Raw genomic sequence first — 21,441 nt, forward strand, 5'->3', positions numbered from 1 at the left:
GTGCCATCACTTTGCTTACACGAAACGTTGCAATCATAAATTCCATGCCAAGCCAGCCACCAGCACGAGTAGAGTATCAAGGAAGAATTGGAGGAGAGGAAACATCGACATCGACAACGACAACGCACGGCGAACGCGAAGTGAAAAGCCACAGATTAGAAAAATGATGTCAATTTTCGAAAGCGGCTTACGTCAGCACCTTTAGATTGCCTTTTGTGCTGTCAAAGAGATCACCAGCAACAAACATCAACCATCAACCAACAGGCAACAACAAGCAAACGAAGGACCAGCAGCGCAGCTTATTATGAAGCCTTTGGCTGCATTAACCGGGTGCAGGCGGTCTATACATGTATTACACAACTACAGGCATACATATGCACACATACATATATATATATATACTTTTATATACATATACATACACACTTACACATCTATTACTGCAAGTGTTTGACCCAAAATACAGGCGACGTGTAGCGATTTCTTGATGAATCGTAGCCAAGGCATCGAAGCTCTTTACGGTGGTGGGAAGGAAATGGGGGTGCGTGGGGCATCAGCTTCGATAATACCATGAAATGCGGGCGCTGAGTGCGTGGCGGGAGTGGCACTCAACAAAACGGCAACTCTGCGTTGCACGAAAAGTGCAGAGCTCAACGAAAATGACAAGTGTTTCCGTTACTGCGGTGGAAGCTGGCTGCTGGCTGTTGCTTGCCTGCTTATTGGCTGGCAGCTTGGCTGCTATTGCCGCCGCAACGACATAAGATGACACCAAATTCCATAAATGCAATTCGATGAGAAAGCAACTAGCTACAAGAAGAGGAAGAGCGCCGTTAGTGGCGATTTTGCCGCGAGAAAAATGGGAAGAAGTGTCAAAGGCTGCAATATCGAAGCAGCTTATTAAAACGAAGCTCCCTTCCAAGATTTTTTGATTGGTGTGAGCAGCATAATTTCGGTGGCACCAGCAAACTTCACCACCTGACCGGTTGCTTGTAAGATTTTTGAGCAATTGAAAGTGAATTGAAAGCGTTGTTGCAGCACTGATTCCTTGCACTGGTGGTGGCGAATTGTTCAACCAGCAGCAATGAAGTGATCAGCTAAAAACTCGGTAGGTGGAGGCGTGCACATTTTGCGCTCTCATTCACTTTTGTTCTCTTGAATGCGTTTTCTTCTTTTATTTGTGTGCTTTTGTGTGAAGCTCATAGAGCATATTGCTCGGTGTGAGATGTACAGTTGTGCTCGTGCACTATCTATTGGCTTGAGTGCAGTGCTTAAATATTTCATTCGCTCGTTAGAACGTTAGAATAGCTAACGTTAATGCTGAGCATGCAATTGATGTCAAGTGTGCGAGGAAAAAGTTAAGTCACTAAATTCGTGAGTCAACGTCTTTTGAAGTGGAAATGAATAACATATTGAGTGAAAAGCAATGGAAGTGCCAGTGAATGGCATAAGTATGCTGAAGTTGGTTGTTTGTTGCTGCTACTGCCTGCCTTGCACTGGAAGAAATCAATTATAAGCAGATAATGCGCCGCCTCTTCTTCTCCTTCTTAGTGTTGTATGATGAGTTTATGTGACTTAATCTGAGTTCGAAATAATACTCCTATGTTTTAAGTTGCATTTGTAAACATTTATGTTTTTTCAGAATTTGTGAAGAACCAGCAGACGACTCTTCAGCTTGAAAAAAATAATTGATTTTGCACATATCTAATACAGACATAACTAGTGAGATGCCTGGTTTCGGCTTATGCTGACTATTCATGTGGCTCAGTCAAAATTAAATGCGTTTTTCAAAAAAGAGTGTTTTTTTAAGTTTTGACATTACGTGGGTTGCCCTTTATATTTAGAAATTTGGCAATACTAGGGTTACAATTTGGAAGCTCACAACTTAACTGAGTAAATTTTGACATAAGAGCGCTATTTTTGTTGTTTACAGTAACTTAAAATATTCTTTTTGACGAAAAAATGGAATTAAAAGCCGAATATTTTTTACAACTTTCGACGTGGAATAACTCAGCAACAGTCCATCGATGAACTTAATTTTTGACGATGAAGATCCATCAAGGACCAGTGTTTAGCGATGGTATTTTGAATTGAATCAATATCGTTGTTGTTGTTCCGGTGACTATTGATGCTTTGCGCAAATTTTATTGCAGGCTCGTCTAGTGACCTAACGTGAGATTAGTTGTCTCAATTAGTGGGCATTAGTGGGACTAGCATACATTCAATATTGCATGAACTTTTGACTGTAAAAACATTTTTTCGCTTTGGATCCCACACAATTTGTTGCCACTTGATAGCGGTGCTTCGAAACAGACTTATGAAATTGTGGATTTATGCATATGGGCCTGAAAATAAACAGCAGTCGATTGTATGTATTCATCAAAACTTATTTGCGAAAGGTGTGTGCACGGTTTGAACCGCACAAATTGACTGACGACCAAAAATTGCTCAGAATCCAACATTCGAAAGACGATTATTTGACCAAAAATCACATTCCCCATTCCCCGTATTCACCTGATATGGCACCGTGCGACTTCTTCCTTTTCGGAATAATGCATTTGACCATAAAAGGAAAGCGTTATGCAGACGTAGAGCCCATTCAAAAGGCTTGCACCGGCATACTGGCGGCCATACCGGCCAATGAGCTAAAACACTCGTTCGACATGCTTTTGGAAAAAAAATGATTTTGCCGATGAAACCATTTGTTCTGTTTTTTTTAAGTAAAAGAGAACTTTGGACCTTGTATAAAAGACAATCTACGTATTATCTCAAAACTATAGAGTATATTCGAAATCTGTAAATTGTTTCTGATTCTTAAATCATCTTGATAGTATTAAACTTGAAGTTTTTTGAAATGTTTTTTTGGGATTTTTTTGTTTAAAAAAGAGCAAATACTATAAAGAAGATTGGCGACTCACAGTCCATGTTGGTTCAACAGTTCTTTGAAGCGCTGACACTGACCTTGTTTTTAACCATATCATCAAAAATAGCACTCACCGAAACATAAGCAAACCATAAAACTCAAAATCTATGGCTTAATCGAAGCCACAATTTCCTTCCCTGGGTGAACTCATTCATTTTAAAACCTTATATTATGTAGCTTTGACGAGTCGGAATTGAAATATTGTATTTGTTGTTGTAGCGGCAGAAAACCGTCCTCCACTAATTTCGAGGAATGGTGCCGAGTTGACAGACCCTGACGGCAAAAAATCCCTGCCCGTTCGGGGTACTTAGAAATGATTGTCGTGGAAACGATCATATATAATCTTCAGCGTGCTTCGTTCTAATGACTCAAAATCGCTTTAATTACTTGATTCAAGTATGATAAGGTATAAATATATATTGCATAAAGACATTTTTTTATTTGACAATCTCTCTTTATATATTTATAAGGGCTGTTATTAGTTCTTTAGAAATTTGACTCAAACCAAGGCATGTTTTTTTTCAAACATCTTGACGTCGACACGATTTTAGAAATTATTGAATATACCATATTCCGTTTGATGACAGCGATGATACTTATATTGAAAGTGATGGGATTGCGAAAACATATCGAGCCGTAATAATAACAGAATACTGAAACATTATTTGGATGATATATTACAAGACGAAAACGCGGAGGATACGAGTATTGCAGTGGCAACCAAAACAGTGATGAAATTGAGGAAATACACGACTTCATGTCCACTAACAACAGTTCACGCAGTAATATTGAGCCTAATCTTTACTGGAAGCTAAAGCAACATGAAACAAGAAAAAATTTTGGAATCATTTACAGGTACAATGCCTACAGAATATTCTCTCTCACTTATTGACGCTATTACGGAAGATATAGTATATGCTACCGAAAAGCACAAATTTTTAAATTTGAAGAAAGGTGAGTTTTATGCTTTTATTGCTACCAACTTTTTTATGGGCTACAACAAACTTCCACTTTCAAAGGATTATTGGAGAATAAGTGAAGATTTTTGCTTGCCAATTATTAGTAAGAGTACGACTGAAAATAGGTTTAATGAAATTTTGAGTAACTTACATGTTAACGACAATTCGATGATACCCGAAGATAATATGGATGGACTTTACAAACTTCGCTCTATGATGGCTTAAATAAAAAAAAAAAAAATGTACATTTATACGATGGAACTCGTCAATTTTCGTGGATGAATCGCTGATACTATTTAAAAACGAAATGTTATAATACAGTGTCCAATAAAGCATATTAAATGAGGATATAAAGTGTGGTGCTTGGCTGACCAACATGGTTACTTAAAAAACTCTCCGTCTATGAAGACAAGCATGACAAATTGGAAAACAAGTACGCTGGATTTATTCTTGGAAAAAGAGTCGAGTTATCAATGACTGAAGACAAATAGGGAAAACATAAAATGTTTTTTTTTTTGCACAAGTTCATCTTCTTGAAAAACTAAAAACGGAAAGAGTTTTAGCTTGTGGTACTATTCGTGGCAACCGAAAAGGAAATCCTAAAAACTTAATTGTTGATAAGTAAATGAAAGGAAGAGTTAGCGATTTTAGATTATCCTTAACTGAATGAGCGATATGCTTGGCGTCCAATTTCCATGGATCTGAATCTGCGACCGTTCCATGAAGATATCAAAAAGTCATTGTCGATGATGTTAATTGTCCAATAGTTTTAAAGATTATAATTCATTTATGGGTGGAGTTGATCATGCTTATCAACTGCGAATTGCTAATGACCCTGACAGTAAATTTAAAAGTGATGGAAACGAATTTTTTGGGTACTGCTGGAAATTACATTCGTCAATAGCTATGTGTTTTACTGTTAATCGATTGAGAAATGCCTTTAGAATTCAAGGCATATGTTAGTTAAGAGTTGATGCCCCAAAAAGATGTCAACTTGGAACGGAAAAACTTGCAATCTAAAGCAACGATAGTTCTCCAGACATTAATTGCAAGACACGTAGATGAGAAAATGAGTTCGTTGAAAAGATGTTCGATTGTGAAATCTCGCTGTGCATTGGCCCGTTTTCGTTTTATTCAGAAATCTGGCATCATTGATCAATACTTTCGAATAAATTCAAATTTTTCAACAATTCTAAGGTCCTCACATAAGTTTTAGTATTATTAATTGCCGTTTAATTAAAAATTTAAAATAAATGAAGTAGCAAATACTCAAAAGCACCTGTTACAACAAGCCTAATGTCTCCTCACTAGTTAATGCATCACTTTCTCCGAGTGTAATTTATGACCAATTGATGTGATTACAGCAACCGCATTACAACAACCACACTCTCATTTAATCATTACAAAATCAAACTCAAGCTAAGACGACACGCAGCGAAGTGGCGCAAGGAGACGGCGGGAGGCGGACGGCAGCTACGTGCACAAGTAGTTGCGAAAAACTTTGAATAATTTAACAAAACAGCGAAATCAACCCAATTGAAAATGATGAGCTGGAAAAATGGGGACACAATGACGCAAAAAACAAGCGCAAAAGCAAAAGTAGTGAGCACAACACATAATCGAATTGGTGTGAAAGGAAATGCGCGAAAAAAAATGTGAAAAACTGAATAAGCTGTTATGCGCTGTGCTTATGAGCCCTTTTGCCACTTCGTTGGCGCTGCGACATGCCGCATTTGTGAGCAAAAGTGGCAAGACACAAAATGTAGCTGAGGCAAAAGCTTTTGTCTTTATGCAATTGTTGGCACAGCCACTTTGCCACGTAGCAAAAGCCGGCATATGCAGAACGCGGAGGACGGCGTACGGCGCACAGTGTAATGAGCGGTCAAATCCTACGAAAAAAGCCATGTTCTTGTGATTTTTTTCCTGACGACACAGGTAAAATTTATTTTTCCAACCAATAGCTAATAAAAATATGAAATATGATTATTAAAAAATGTCTTATGTCAAAACATGAGATCAATAAAACCGATGTTTGATTTAGACAATGAGGCGTTTTTTCGCTGTCAGAACTTGATTTATACTTTTTTGAATTTTATCAAAAACATTGCACTAGAACAAGTTCCAATCGTATAAATTTTTCCCCAAATAATGGCTAAAAAATTAAATTTAGTAGCGTTGAAGTTCACTTTTGGTTGAATGGGAACATTAATTGATGCATTTGGAGTTGTTATTGCGAAATCAAGTGATTATGAACAAAAATCATAGGTTTATACTCTCCAGCGTTAAGCGACCATAATGTTACTGTCAATGAAGAATGCTAGAGAGCTATGATTTTCGACTTTTTCATGTCTGAATTGGAGGCTGCTGGTGTGAACAATATCCATACTATTTTTTGCGGGGTTATGTGAAGGTTGCCGTCTACATACTTAGATAAGACGGATACACTCATGCCTGCATGAACATTCCGCACGTTATTGCTGAGATACGTGAATTGTGCAAAAAGTAGTCGAGAATTAGGCCAATTTAAGGTTAATTTTATCAAGACGCTCACAAATGGCAAATTAATTAAAAAACTTAGCCATAACATTGAATTATATGCGTTTTATTTCTTCTTGAATTCCACGTGTCTAAAAAACAGCATTTATGATTTAAAAAACTTTTACAAATTCTTGGCACCGACCATTAAGGCACTCAAACTATAAACAATCTAAGCTGCGCTCAATTAAACCTACCACTAGTAGTATTTTCTGCATTAGATTGATAAGAGAGAAAGGAAAGACAAGTGCAGGGGATATCTTGTTCAGCTTCTGGTCGACCTTATTGTGTTTTAAGCCATTCTCAATATTGATTACCTCTTGGTAAAATGCTTTTTTTTATTATAGATAACGGGGATTAACTATAGGTTCTGCGTAAGGGTTGATGTAGAGGGTTTGTTCTGTACTAAATGCATAAGTTTTAACACAATATCTTAAGTAAAAAGTAAGGCAAATTTTGGTTTTTTGTGTACTGTTTCCAGATAGTCAATTTTTGAAGGAAAAATTGTAAATATGACAAGCTATAATTTATTTCATGCTGTCAAATATTCATCTAATTAGAACTTCTTTGCCTCTTAATTTTGCCAATTGATTATATTATACATTATTATAATTTCAGTAAGAACCCACAAGCTATAAATTTTCATGGAAAGAATATTAAAATACGCGTTTCGGTTTCTGATATTTACAGAGTGATAGTTTCAGTTAAAAGTCATAATGAAACACTCTTCATCGGTAAAATTTTAAGAAAGTTTTTTGAAAAAGCTCATCCTGTTCACCATTTTTGCGGGGAAAATGTAACGATGGACTTAGGTAGATGACAACTCTACTTATATAGAACAGCTGTAAACTCTGTACCAAATTTTTTTTTTAAAGATTCCTCACAGACCCCTTGATCTAGATATAATGATTTTCTCAGTCCTCGCAACACCTTTCATAAGCACAGCACTCTTTCACTGAATTTTGTTTTAACTCTTAGATCGGATGAAAACGGGTTCCATTCTGATGATTGTTGACTTGTCATGCATTGCATGTGATCTCCATGAATGGGGGATCGGAATTCGCACGTCTAAGCATGTCTAAAGAGACCTGTTTACCGTTCCCACGACAGTCGGGTCTATGTAACCGGCTTTTTATTCGTTCAAGCACTGTCAACTTGGCCGAATTCTGCCACTACAACAACAACAAAAGACCTGTTTACGGTACTCCTTTTGAAAAAAACTTCAGTTTTATCGGGACATGGCGAGCAAGAACGCGTTTCACACCCAAAATATCCACATTCGAACGGACTCGCGGGAGGAGTCGATCACTCTTACTATCTCTCCAGCACTTGCCTGATTTTTTAATATTTTCATTAGTTGAAGAGGTCGTCCAGAACGAGGCATGTCTTCAACGATCTCTCGACTGTCTTTGAAGACTTTGTAGCACTCTGGGTTTGTGTTTATGAATCACCGAAAACCTTTTTCAAAAGGCAATGATTTCGCACACGAAATTTGGTTAGAAATTTCCGCGAGCTTTTTTATCACAATGTATACAAAAATAATAAACCTAACTTTTAATATAGGAGAGAATACCACTGTCAATTTATACTCAATTATTTACATAAAGAGTTGGGGGTAAGTAAAAGAAATAGGGTACCTGTACAGTGGTCATTTGACTGCTTGGAGAAATTGACAAGAAAGAATTATATGATTAAAAACATTATTCATTCGCAAGGAGTATTTCAAAAGCATAGTAATACATATCTAAACATGATTTGGAAACATTTAAAAAATCGTTCAAGACTTTTTACAACATTTTTCACCAAATTTGTCACACTGTGCGCCATTGAGCTTCGCAGTTTGTCGCCGGCTAACAGCTGCCAAATGAGAGTGTAACTTAGCTGCAGGCGAAAATCAACAACAAATTCGATTTGACGCTAGTGGGTACTTATAACTACATATATGTATATATATATGTACATATGTATGTGTGTGTGTAAGTGTGTGCGCTTTTTAGCCCTGCTGTGCAACACTCGAATTGGCGAAGAAGCTGACGACAGACGATGAGCACTAAGGCTGCGACAGTGCCAGCTGAGCGGCTTTAAAGTTAGGCAGTGGCAGCGGGAAAGGCGCAAGATGTGAGGGGCGAAAACAGATCACTTTCGAACTGAATGAAGTTGCCACTTAAAATGCAAAAACGACATAATTCGAATATCGACGACCTCAATAAGCGAAATGCGTGCGTGTGTGTGCCGTTAGTGTGTGTGTGTGTGTGCGTACTTGCAGTCATTTATTCAAAAGCGTGTGAGATGAGCAATTTCGGTTGCTCTTGGCTGCGCATTTTACTTTCTAATAACTTTCTTGGCTTTCGATATTTATGTATGGATATTGTGCTTGTATATACGTGTGTGTGAGGGTGTCAGAAAGTGTTTTCTATGCTTGTATATGGTTGTACTCTGCTTGGAGAAGCTGCTTTCTGGTAATATGTAAATGTTTCTTCTGATATATGTGCAAATGCGGCTACTTTTCACTTTACACACATGCATGTATGTGGTAGTAGTAGTGTCATGATTTATGTGTGCGTTCGAGTGCTGCTGCTTTTACCGCTATCGTCGTTAGCTGTGCTGTCGCTGTCGCTGTTGCTGCTGCTGCCATTGCAATACAAAAGCACTTATGTTGGCATCAATTTATAACATTTTCCACTTATTTTTACTTACTTTAATACTTTGAACATGCAAACACACACATTTACATGGATACATTTGTTTGTTTGTATAAATGTGTATTTATATTTTGTCCAATTCACTTGTGTTTGTATGTTGCAGTGGCGTTGTTTGGGAGCCCACACTCATATATTGCTGCTGCAAATCGAGTGTCGAATTTATGGCGGAAATTTTTTAAAAGGTCCAATAACTCATTTTATTTGGTGTGACTTTCAACAGTTGTTAAACGATTTTCACATTTTACATATAATTTTAGTGAAGTCTTTGTTTCTGGAATACACTCTGCGGAAAAAGTCCGCGAACTGCTGACCAAACTGCAGAAAGGTATTCGGAAGCTTAGTTTTTCAAAAAAAAAAAAACAAGAAAAAACGTTAACTCCGAAGCTAAATACCCTTCACAGGTGCATTTCTGTTAGAAACTATGTGTTCAGTTTGTATGGAAGCTATATGCTATAGTTAACCGATCTGAACAATTTCTTCGGAGATTACATTGTTGCCTTAGAAAATAATATATACCAAATTTCGTGAATATATCTTGTCAAATGTGAAAGTTGTCCAAACAAAAACTTGATTCCGATCGTTCAGTTTGTATGGCAGCTATATGTTATAGTGGTCCGATATCGGCCGTTCCGACAAATGAGCAGCTTCTTGAAGAGAAAATGACGTTTGCAAAATTTCAAACCGATATCTTAAAAACTGAGGGACTAGTTCGTATATATACAGACAGACAGACAGACAGACGGACAGACAGACGGACATGGCTAAATCGACTCAGTTCGACATACTGATCATTTATATATATACTTTATAGGGTCTCCGACGATTCCTTCTGGGTGTTACAAACTTCGTGACAAACTTAATATACCCTGTTCAGGGTATAAAAAACTAAAACAAAGTCTCCGAGCACCTGGAGAGTTAGGACAAACATTTTCGCGCGACGTGTTTCTGTGAGTGAGGAAGCCGAAAATGCAGCGTTCGTTAGAGCAGAGGTACGCGATTAAATTCTGTGTGAAACTCGGCGACAGACCTTTTTGGAGTGCCGGGAAAAGGTCGCTGAAGAAGATCGTGCTGGGTGATCTTGCGACAAACACCGACAATGTGATTCGTGCGCGTAAAGTTTTGAGCTCTAACCATCGACTAAGTATTCGTTTATTAACCCAAATATTAAATTTATCAAAATCTGTGGTTCATGACATTGTGACGGAGCACTTGTGGAGCGGCGAATGGAAGTGTGTCAAGAAAATTTGAATATGTGTGAAAGTGACCCCCCAATTTTTGAATAATCTAATCACAGGTGACGCGTCATGTATTTTTGGGTATGATCCCAAAGAAAGGCAAACATTTTGACACGAAAGAGGGAATGCAAGCAGCATGCACCACGGCTTTCAAGGCTTTCTGGAGAATGCTTTAAGTGACGCTTTCAATGCTTGGAAATCGCGCTGGCAGCGCTGCATCGATGCAGAAGGAGCCAATTTTGAAATTTTTTAAATCGACTCAGTTCTATTACTTTCCGAACAAACCCTGTAATAGTATCTAAGTTAGCTAATTGTCACAGGTATTTTGTATAGAAATGTAGCATTGAGCCACTTTAGCAATGATTATTAAATATATATATATGCGTATATGAAAATATAATAATTTGTAGATATATTTTTCTACCATTTAAAAATATTAGCCCTAAAACTATGCTCTGGTTGGAACAACGCAAGTTTTTTAATAACTGAGGCAATATTCCGGACACTTCAAACATCTTGTGGGTTGTCGTCATTAGAAAAATAAACAGAAAAAGCATCAGAGATGGCAAAAATAAAGGAGTTAGGTCCCTAATCCATGATTTATGTTTTTTTATCGTTGGAGACTACAACCAAATTTTTTTAGGTCCATCTTAAGTAAGACCTTGTACACTCATAACTCGATTTTTTACTTGATAAGATCGCCTGCCATACTCCCAACTAAAATGTAACTTCATAACAGACATAGTTTTTATCTGATTTTCCTATTTTCTATGCACCAACATACCAATTAAATCGTGTACGCATTTTTTTGTCAGGCAGTGTAATTTGACACACATTTACAGTAAATATACCATGAACTTGACTACCTGAAACGCATTTGCTGCAGCTGGTGAAACCAATTATTCTCTAACCAAACTTTGGTTTATGTGAAACTTTAATCATATTTCAATTACAAGTTCTCTAACTGTAAAAGTTACCACTAAGAGTATTGCAGGCTTTTTGGTTGAACAATTGCACATATAAAAAAGTTTTAACGACAAAATGAAAGTGTGTGATTTGGGATTTTTGTGTGGAATTATTATTTCAAATTCTCACCTGAAATCATTGGAAGGAAGTAATAATTATGTATGTCAACATTTAGAAGACTGTTAATTCTAGATTAGAGATTACTCATATACGACGAGGACGAGGCCTTCGATTGTAACACTGCTGAAATAACCTTTGAAATACAGAAAATTATACTTCAGATGCCAAATAACTGTAGTTTTAATTCTCTTTTGATTCGAAGATGCTTGGTGGAGCAGAGAGCTTGAATCACGTGTTTCGAAACTCTTCAAACAAGCCAAGATAGTCAATGAGAAGCCCTGCTGGAGCACAAAAATAATACAAAGATGCACTAAAGGAATATATAAAGAGATTCGCAAAGCCAAACGGGAGTCGTGGAAGAGCTTCTGTGGCAAGTTAGAAAAAACGAAGTACAAAATAAATGTGCAGAGTGGACTGGTGCGGTGAGTTGACTCACGACCAAAAATTGCTCAGAAACCAACATTCGAAGGACGATTATTTGACCAAAAATCACATTTTAACCATTAACCGCTCCCCGTATTCACCTGATATGGCACCGTGCGACTTTTTCCTCTTCGGAAAAATGCATTTGAGGCCCATGGCTTGCACCGGTATACTGGCGGCCATACCGACCAAAACACTCGTTCGACATGCTTTGGAAAAAAGCTGTATTGAAGCAAATTGATTTTGCCGAAAAAACCATTTGTTCTGTTTTTTTTTGTAAGTCCTGTTTGCTTTGGAACGCACTTTATGGTACATCAATTGAGAGAGTACACCATGTCGTATGAGCAACACAGAATTTATAACGTACTTGTGTGAATGAGCAGTATTACAATAACTATTTCTGTATTAGAATATCTATCTTTAAAGTTGTAGGTTTATTTTTCTAATGTATAAGATTAAAAACTCTCTTTTATATTTAGTGAAAAACCTGCAAATTCCGGGGTCGTCAGCAAAAAAAAAAATCAACTTTTGCAATAACGAACATGCAATACATTAAAGGGTTATATCCACTTGTGTGGGTTGGAAAAATCGATATTTTTGCTTCATTTTCTTAAAGTATATCCTTTCTTTTAAGATTATTTTAAGATTATTTCTTCCAAATTTCATAGAGATCTGAGCACTAGAGCCAAAGTTACAGCTGTCAACAGCGCTCTTCTCCCATGTACCCCTGAATACGTGCCGACTGCTCGTTCGCGATTGTCTCTAAATGATGTTTTTTAAAAAGTATCGTTGCCGTCAGCAGGGTTTCTCAAGAACCATGTGACCTATGAATCTAACTTTTTACTGGATACTTGAAAACTACAATATCTCATACTTGAACGAAGGATTTTTTATTTGAAACAAGAGTGTTTTTTTGAGAATGAAAAAACTGAATTGTTAGATAAACAAAAATCGCCAAATTTCGCAAAATTTTTCGTTCAAGTGAGGCGTTATGATATAAACTAAAAAAACTATTCTTTTATTTGATAACAGATGAACCATCATATACTTATATTGCTCACCGCAAAGCGTGTGGGAAAAAAAGTGTTTCGGCACAACAGCTGTATTGGCAATAAATGGGAAAAATTAAATTTAACAAATTTAAACATACCTAAACGTGCTCAATTATAAAAAAGTACCGTCTTTCCAAAAAAATCTTAAAAAACCGATTTTTTTTTTCAGAAAATAAGTGCATATAATCTCTTAAAGCATATATTTACTATACACGTTTATCAAAATTTTTTATGAAGAACACCGAAGGCGTTAGTGAGCTCATATTGCAGATCACAATCAGACACAGCATTTTTGAAAGTCCCAAACTGAAATCAAGCCAGATTGGAATTGGAATTTTACTGTATCATTATCCTTTATATGAACCTATTTGTCATTTTTTTTTCAGATCAATATTTTGAAACATCTCTCACAGTCGATTTAGCCACGTCTGTCAGTATATACACGAATTAGTCCCTCAGTTTTGGAAATATCTATTTTTAATTTCGCACACGTTCTCTTCTCTTGTTGTGGATGTTCATTTGTCGGAACTGTCGATAGACGATCACTATAGCGTATAGCTGCCATACAAACTGAATGAACCAAATGAAGTACTTTTTTAATTGTCAAGATACCTTCACGAAATTCGACACAGAATATTACCTAAGGCAACGCTTCAATCTCCGAATAAATTTTTCAGATCAAACTACTATAAAATATAGTTGTCATACAAACTGACCGATAAAAATCAATTTATTGTGAGGAAAACTCTTTTATTTGTCAAGTTACTTTCACGAAATTCGGCTTAGATTATTGTACAAAGAAGTGTATGAAATAGGTTTGATCTGGCCTAAAGCCTGCCTGATCTTTGGTCGTAATCGGATTTTGTTGAATAATGCTTGACCGTGTGTAAAACTGAGCTTACAATTCAAGCAATCTTATCTTACGACATATTTAGAGGTATATATAAAGGGTGATCCATTTAAGAGATTTCCAACTATTTAAAGAAAAACACAGAACCTTCAAATTTAATAATTATCATTCAAAAGAAAATTTTTTGGCATTTATTTTTTGAAGATTATTTCTTTCAAATGTTGGCAGCAGCCACATCTCAGATGGTCCATACATTGAGTCCAATTTTCTATGACTCGTTAGCGACTGGTAACTAGCGAATGGTAAGTGTGATGTTTTGCTTCAAGGCCTGCATCGAAGCGGGATCGTCTGCATAGACTTTAGACTTCACACACAGGAAAAAATCTAACGGTGTGATATCACACGAGCAAAATGTAAAATTATCTGCTTGAAATATACCAATAAATAAAGTAAAGAAGTGTTCTCTCAATAAAACCATTGATTGATGCGATGTGTGGGAAGTGGCGCCGTGTTGCTGAAACCAAACCAACCGCCGAGATCACGAGCCTCAATTTCAGGTATCAAATAGTCTGTTATGGCCGCCATTGACGTCGGATCATCTTGAAACTTTTCAAGAGCCCATAGAACGTCAGCGGCCTCGGTTTTTGCACAAGCTGTATTTTGTACGCTAACAATTTAAGATCTCGACGTAAAATGTGCTGCGAACGGCGAAATCGACTCCTAATGGTCTAAGTGTACACTCTCAGGTACGGCTGTTTTATTTTCTTCACTGCGTGCTGAACGTGGTCTATCCGATCGGATATTATCCAATAATGAATGTCTCAAAATGGGCCCTGTCAGCCGATTATGTTGAGCAAAGGTTGAGCGGAGCGCGTGAAACACATTCTTTACATAACGTGAATTTTCGTAATAAAGTTGAACGATTTGTAAACTTTGTTTAGGCGTAAGTCCTTCCAAGATAAAATACCAAACAATACTGAACAAAAGTAACATGATAGCTTGACATGACTCAGGCGTGATCTGACAAAAAACGGCTATTGAAAAAAGTGTATTTACTTGGATCACCCGTTATATATATAATGTTTTTTCTTTTAAAATCTCTTTAGAACATTATTTCAAGTGCTCGGATACTATTCTGAATATTATACCATACTCGTATAAATGAAATGATATTATTCAGTTGTGTCCACTGATAGTCAAGTTGTCATTATAAAACTGTGATATAAATGACCCACAAACACTTGTAAAATTATTGCATTCACAATTATTCCAAAACAACTTTTATTACGCAAGAAACTAACCGCTTTTAGAAGAGCTCTTTCCCACAAAGCCATTCCAACTCATTTTCCAAGCCATTAGCGTTGAGTATGGCATTATCACGCAAACATACAATTATGGTATATGTGTATGTGATGTATTTGAAATATATCAATAAATAAAGACAAGCGTAAGTTATGCGCATACAAAACGGAAACCAAATTCAAATGCAAATTGAGGCTGACTGCTGCCACACAAATCATTTCGCATTAAATATGTATTTGTGTTAGCATTGAGTTAACCTTTGCTCAATAACTGTAATAAGTGCATATCATTGCTGAGCCGCTTGCGCGTATCCTTGCCGAGAAGGATGGCCGCAATGTACTCAAAGCGACATAACGGTTGCGTTGGCGTAACGCAGTTGCATACACAAGTGGTTGAATGCATTCAATTTAACAGATGCAACATGGATAAGGAATAAGGAATAATAAAAAGCGCGCAAAACAAAGAAAAAAACAAAGCAGAGCAAACTGAAATAACTAAAAAAAAATAGAGAATGAGTTTCGAAGAGGAAACGCAATAGAAATTGACAATGATTTGCATTTTGTGCGCTGCCATGTACCGTTACCCTTACAAACTGCTGTTGAAAGGCAAATGAATGACCGAATGAATGCAACACGATTGTAACGAATGTTGCAAGTGCAACAACAACAACCAGCAGCCGCACAGTTGGATCAGAAACAAGGCAAAATGAGATGAATTTCAGTGTTTGTGAGCGCACACTTTTGCATCGAAAAGAATATTTTGCTAAAGTGAATGCAGCAGATAGCAAATGCTACTACTTGAACACACACACACACGCACAAAGACAGCGCCTGCAGCTATGACACATACACACACAACCACACTGTTGGAGTTTACTTTAACTTTTGGCATATTTAAGCGATTCTTCTGCAATATTTTGCGTGCACTCGGCTGTCACGATGACCCTTGTACAGCTACGCACACACACACACACACACACACACACACACACAGCCACATGCTTTTCATATTTATTTTGTTTTGATTTCATTATTATGTAACTCTAACAAGTCGAATCAAAGAAAATTCTGTACAAATTGTGTACACGAGATGAGCGCAAATGCAGCAGCGCACAGAAGTGGCAACTCGAAGGATGCTGTTGTTGTTGTTGGCGCTGCTGAGGAACGCGTAATAAAGTCAACTGTATGTAAATGAGCAGTGCACTGATAATGAGGTAGTTGTTCGAGGGCTTGCTAGCACTGTTAGGCCAGCTAATTTGGAGCTCTTTGAGAAGACAAGGATTTTTCACAAAAAAATCCGCTATGTGGACATCTTCTAGCCTTTTACTTGTATACCTCAGTTTCGAGTCAAACCGGATAATCCAGTGAGAGGTGGATTCTTTTAACCAAAATTAGATACCAGAATCGCCTTCCGACTGCCAGACCACGGCAGTGCCTTCGAAGGGAATATTACAGCAAAAGAAAGTCTCCTTGTTCTGACAAAGACGACTCTCACAAAACAAAAATATTTATATATATATACATTAGGGTGTTTTTTTTTAACTATTTATTTTTTCCAATTCCATCATGAAATTTCCTTGGAAATACCCTAAAAAAATATTAATATTAACATATAAATATTAACGTTAAGGACTGGACCAAGGCATGTAAAAATTTTCCATTGAAAATACACCACAATCGTGATTTTTTATCTTTAAATTTCTATAGCTCACAGGCATTTTATGACATCGCTTTGACTTTAGAAACATATTCCTCAGAATTGAACTATCTACAAAAGTGCTCAGTGCAACAAAGTCGAAACTCACACCGGCGAGGTAGTACGAGGCTCTAAAATTGATTTTTCCACGAAATTCGCATTTTTTTGTATATATCTCGTAAATGAAAAGAACTATAGAAAAAATGTACATGACAAATTTTATTTGCGAGGTTCGAGGTCAAAATCGCTATCATTAACACTTCTCGAGATATTCAGCTTTTTAAAGTCTGTTGACCGATCAAATACATGGCCTTCTATGGAGAACTTTTTATACCCTGAACAGGGTATACAAGGTCTGTCGCAAAAGAAACAGAACTTTTTAAATATAACTATTTCTGGTGGCGCCACCTTTTGGTGGGTATATGAAATAAAAAGTTTGATCTCTTGTTGACATTTCCTATTTTAAGACAATTGGATAACTACAATCGATATTATCAATCAAAAAGTGACAGCAGCTTTTGGTCATCAGTCGTAAAATGCATTTTGAAAAAAAGAGCAAATATTAAATTTTGTTTGAAACTTGGGAAAACGTTTACTGAAACATTTCAAATGATGAAAAAAGTTTATGGTGATCAGTGCCTATCCCGTGGTAATGTGCATGAGTGGTTTAAGCGATTCCAAGAAGGTTGTGAGGACCTCTGTGACGATCAGAAGTCGGTCGTCTTCAGAAGTCAAAAATAAAGACAATGCTGATTTGTTTTTACGATTCCGAGGGTATTGTACACCGAGAGTTCGTCCCACCTGGCCAAACGATTAATGCTGTGTTTTACCTTAGTGTTATGAAGCGTCTTTTGTCACGCATTCGTCGTGCTCGACCACAATACCGTGAGGCAGGGTCCTGGCGCCTGTTGCACGATAATGCGCCGTGTCATCGGTCGACGCTTGTCACTGATTTTTTGACAAAAAACTCCATATTAATCATTAATCACTCACCCTACTCACCTGATCTGGCACCCTGTGATTTTTACCTATTTAGAAAACTTCATTTACCCATGAAAGAACACTGGTTTCCGGACATTTCAGCTATCCAAAAGGCGACGACCGATATTCTCAAGAGCATTCCGATAAATGACCTTAAACACTCATTTGAAATGCTAATTGAACGTGCTAAACGCTGCATCGAAGCACAAGGAAACTACTTTGAATAAAAAAATATAACTTTTGAAAAATATTAATTTTTTTGTTGTTGTTTTTTTAACAGTCCTGTTTCTTTTGCGACAGACCTTGTATTACGTTTGTCACGAAGTTTGTAACATCCAGAATTAAGCTTCGGAGGCTCTATAAAGTATATATATAAGTGATCAGTATGTCGAGCTGAGTCGATTTAGCCATGTCCGTCTGTCTGTCCGTCTGTCTGTCTGTATATATACGAACTAGTCCTTCAGTTTTTAAGATATCGTTTTGAAATTTTGCAAATGTCATTTTCTCTTCAAGAAGCTGCTCATTTGTCAGAACTGCCGATATCGGACCACTATAACATATAGCTGCCATACAAACTAAACGATCGGAATCAAGTTCTTGTATGGAAAACTTTCACATTTCACAATGTATTTTCACAAAAGTTGGCGCAGGTTATTTTCTAAGATAATAATGTAATCTCCAAAGAAATTGTTCAGATCGGTTAACTACAGCATATAGCTGCCATACAAACTGAACACATAGTTACTAAAAGAAATGCATCTGTGAAGGGTATATTAGCTTCGGTGCAGCCGAAGTTAACGGTTTTTCTTGTTTCCCTGTAAGAAATGCTCCGGTGAAAGTCCTTTTCTTTAATTCTGAAAATGAAGTAATATATTTTATATATCTTCCTTGTTTGATCTCTTACCATAAATATACTATTTTTTATTAATACATACTAATATGTATAAGTATTGATAGAAGTGCAAATCATACTGTATTGTTCTTTCAAAACTCAACCACAATTGTTCCAGATTGCCAATGAAAATCTATAGGTAACAGAAGATCTTACCAATCACTAAATAAAATTTTGAACTGAAAAACTTAAAGATTCGTTCAAGAGTCCGCAACTCCATGAGGCTTCTAACTGCAGCTTTTGCATTCGTCCTTAACCAATTGATTAGCAGCAAGTGAAACACACCTTTAAAGCTCCTACGCACATCCTCCAGCTAACCGTTTTTATTTTGTCTTTTGAAAGTTTAACCATCTAAATTGCATCATCCTTTTTTTCCACCGTTATTTACTCACTTGCCAAGTTGCACTTCAAAGTCGGCGGCTGATCCACCTCAAAGATCCAGTAATCCTGTGGCCTATAACAAACGGCTTTGAAGTTTTGAGATCAAAAATTATTACAAGCATTAGATGACATGGAAGTCAAGCGGTGCGCATCTGCATGGCTAAGTGCTTAAGTACAAGGACCAAAGTGAACTTAAGCTGAACTGGATAACCGACAGCAAATATGTAGAAGATAAAGGTATGCTTAAAGGTATATGAGTGTGTATGCGTGTGGGTGTACGAGTGTAAAGAAAATTATGATAACTAAATAGACTGGCAGATTCAAGTGGTTATGTTGAATAATATTGTGTGGGAGTGTGTGTGTGTGCATGAGTATGAGAGCATGATTATGGGTAAGTGTGTAGATGTGTGTATGGGCAGAGGAAGTGCAGCGAAAGTAGAAAATTGCATAAAGTGCAGAGGCGGGCGTAATAAATTGAAATTATATTTTGATATGCATGCATGCAGTTGAACGGATGAACGAGAGTCGCTGTGTGTGGACCTGTGACTCTCTCTCTCTCGTTGGTGTGTGTGTGTGTGTTTGTGCAAATATTTTTACCTACAAAATACGAGTGGCTTTGTGCGCTTCTTTTTACTACAAAGGAAGCTGTTGCTGGCGCATAATTCAATTTAACAAAATGCTTATGAAAAGTTATCGAGTGGCGCTGAGGAGAGAGCGTAAAGCGAGCAAAAGAGGAGAGCTAGCCTACACCGAATACAATCAGGCTACAGCTGTCCAATGCGGCAAGCAGCTGAAAAGCCCGCTTCACAGTAGTAAACTTGTCCTTTGGGGCATGCCAAAGTTTCGCTTGAGCCACCCCACTCACCGCGCTCGCCACCTCCAACCACCGCACAGAAGTTGTGTCCACTGACCAACATAAAATTTATGAATGAGTTTAAGAGCATAAAGGAAGCGAGCGGGTGAAAAATTATGTTGCCGCTGTCGGCTGATTAGTGCAGCGGCAGTTTGTGAGCCATGTGACAGAGGAAATGAAATAGGAGATGAGCGCAATATATGCTACACAGCAGGGGCTGCTACTACTGGCTGGCAAGCTTGCGAAATAGGCCAAAAGTCAAAGGCATTAGGCAAACGAACAGATTCGGTTATTTGTGTGAGTGTGTGTGTGCGTTTCGTGTTGCAAGTGTAACGGTTGTGAATAGGCAAATCGGCAAAGAAACTGGCCGGACGAACTATTTTGTATATATCACACATATATATGTGTATGTGTGTGTGTTCGTACGAGTTGCTCGCCAGCGCCAGCTAAACTCACAGCGGAAATGAATTTTATATTAGAATTTATGCAAGTCACCGGCAGTGAATTTTTCTCCTAGCAATTTTTTTTGCTTTTCTTCCATTTTGATGAAAGCCTCTAGTTGCCGCTGCACTACAAGTCAAAGATAAATGCGCTAGCTTGCATTCAAATTTTCCAGCTGAAGTTGCATTTACTATTTTGCCACAATAATTTGAATACGAAAAGCATTTTGCAGGTAACCAAGCGCAAGCGTAACATCATTCATGCCTACAGTGTTGCATTTTGTCAGTGTATGCATTTTACAAACGGCTAAACACGTGATTACCTTTGTGGCGTGCGGCGGCATTATTTGTTACCGACAAAGCTGCTGCGGCTTAAGCGGGTGGCAGGCACCATGCAAGCAATACATACATACATATAATAAGAGAACAATAATGTAACGGTAAAAATTGTAAAAGTGCTAACAAAGTCGGCTTACAGCCGTGGGGCGCAGTGAAGCTGTACGCTGTACGGGGTTGGCCACCAGCTTGTTGCAGGCAGTTGCAATTTAAATTCAATTGAGAAAGTGAAGCAGCAACAATGGCGGAATTGTAAGAAAAATGTTCGGAGGAGGCGAGCGTTAGACGACAAAGTGTATGGTTGCAAAAGAGAAAGCGGGAAAGTGGGGAAAGAGTGATTGCAAAATAATGCGGCATGCAGTGGCAACACTGTGCAACTGATTTTCTGCAACTTTGCTTTTGTTCACAGCGCATGATAAAGTGTGACCAGAAATGTGAGTAGCTTAAGATGGTACACAACTAAGACCTTAAATAAACGAAGTAGTTTGTAGTGGTCGTATCAATTTGTGAATTTCAAAAATTTTAATTATTTTTGTATCGAATGTACACAGATTTGAGAATACTCTCCGAAAACGTGAAGTTGATCAGGCAAGTAGTTTCGAAGATATGATATTTGTAAGAATTGTTTAACCATGTGTGAAGACCTATACCCCTAACTCTAAACTTATAGGGTTACATGGATTTCCTCGGGTAAAAAACGGCAATTATTCAGCATTTTATTTTCTTATACATATAAAAAATAAATATTTTTTTTTAGAATTTTTTATTGTTACAAACATACACTATTAACATTAAAGTG

Source organism: Bactrocera neohumeralis, chromosome 5 (assembly GCF_024586455.1).
Source record: "Bactrocera neohumeralis isolate Rockhampton chromosome 5, APGP_CSIRO_Bneo_wtdbg2-racon-allhic-juicebox.fasta_v2, whole genome shotgun sequence".
Lineage (NCBI taxonomy): Eukaryota > Metazoa > Arthropoda > Insecta > Diptera > Tephritidae > Bactrocera > Bactrocera neohumeralis.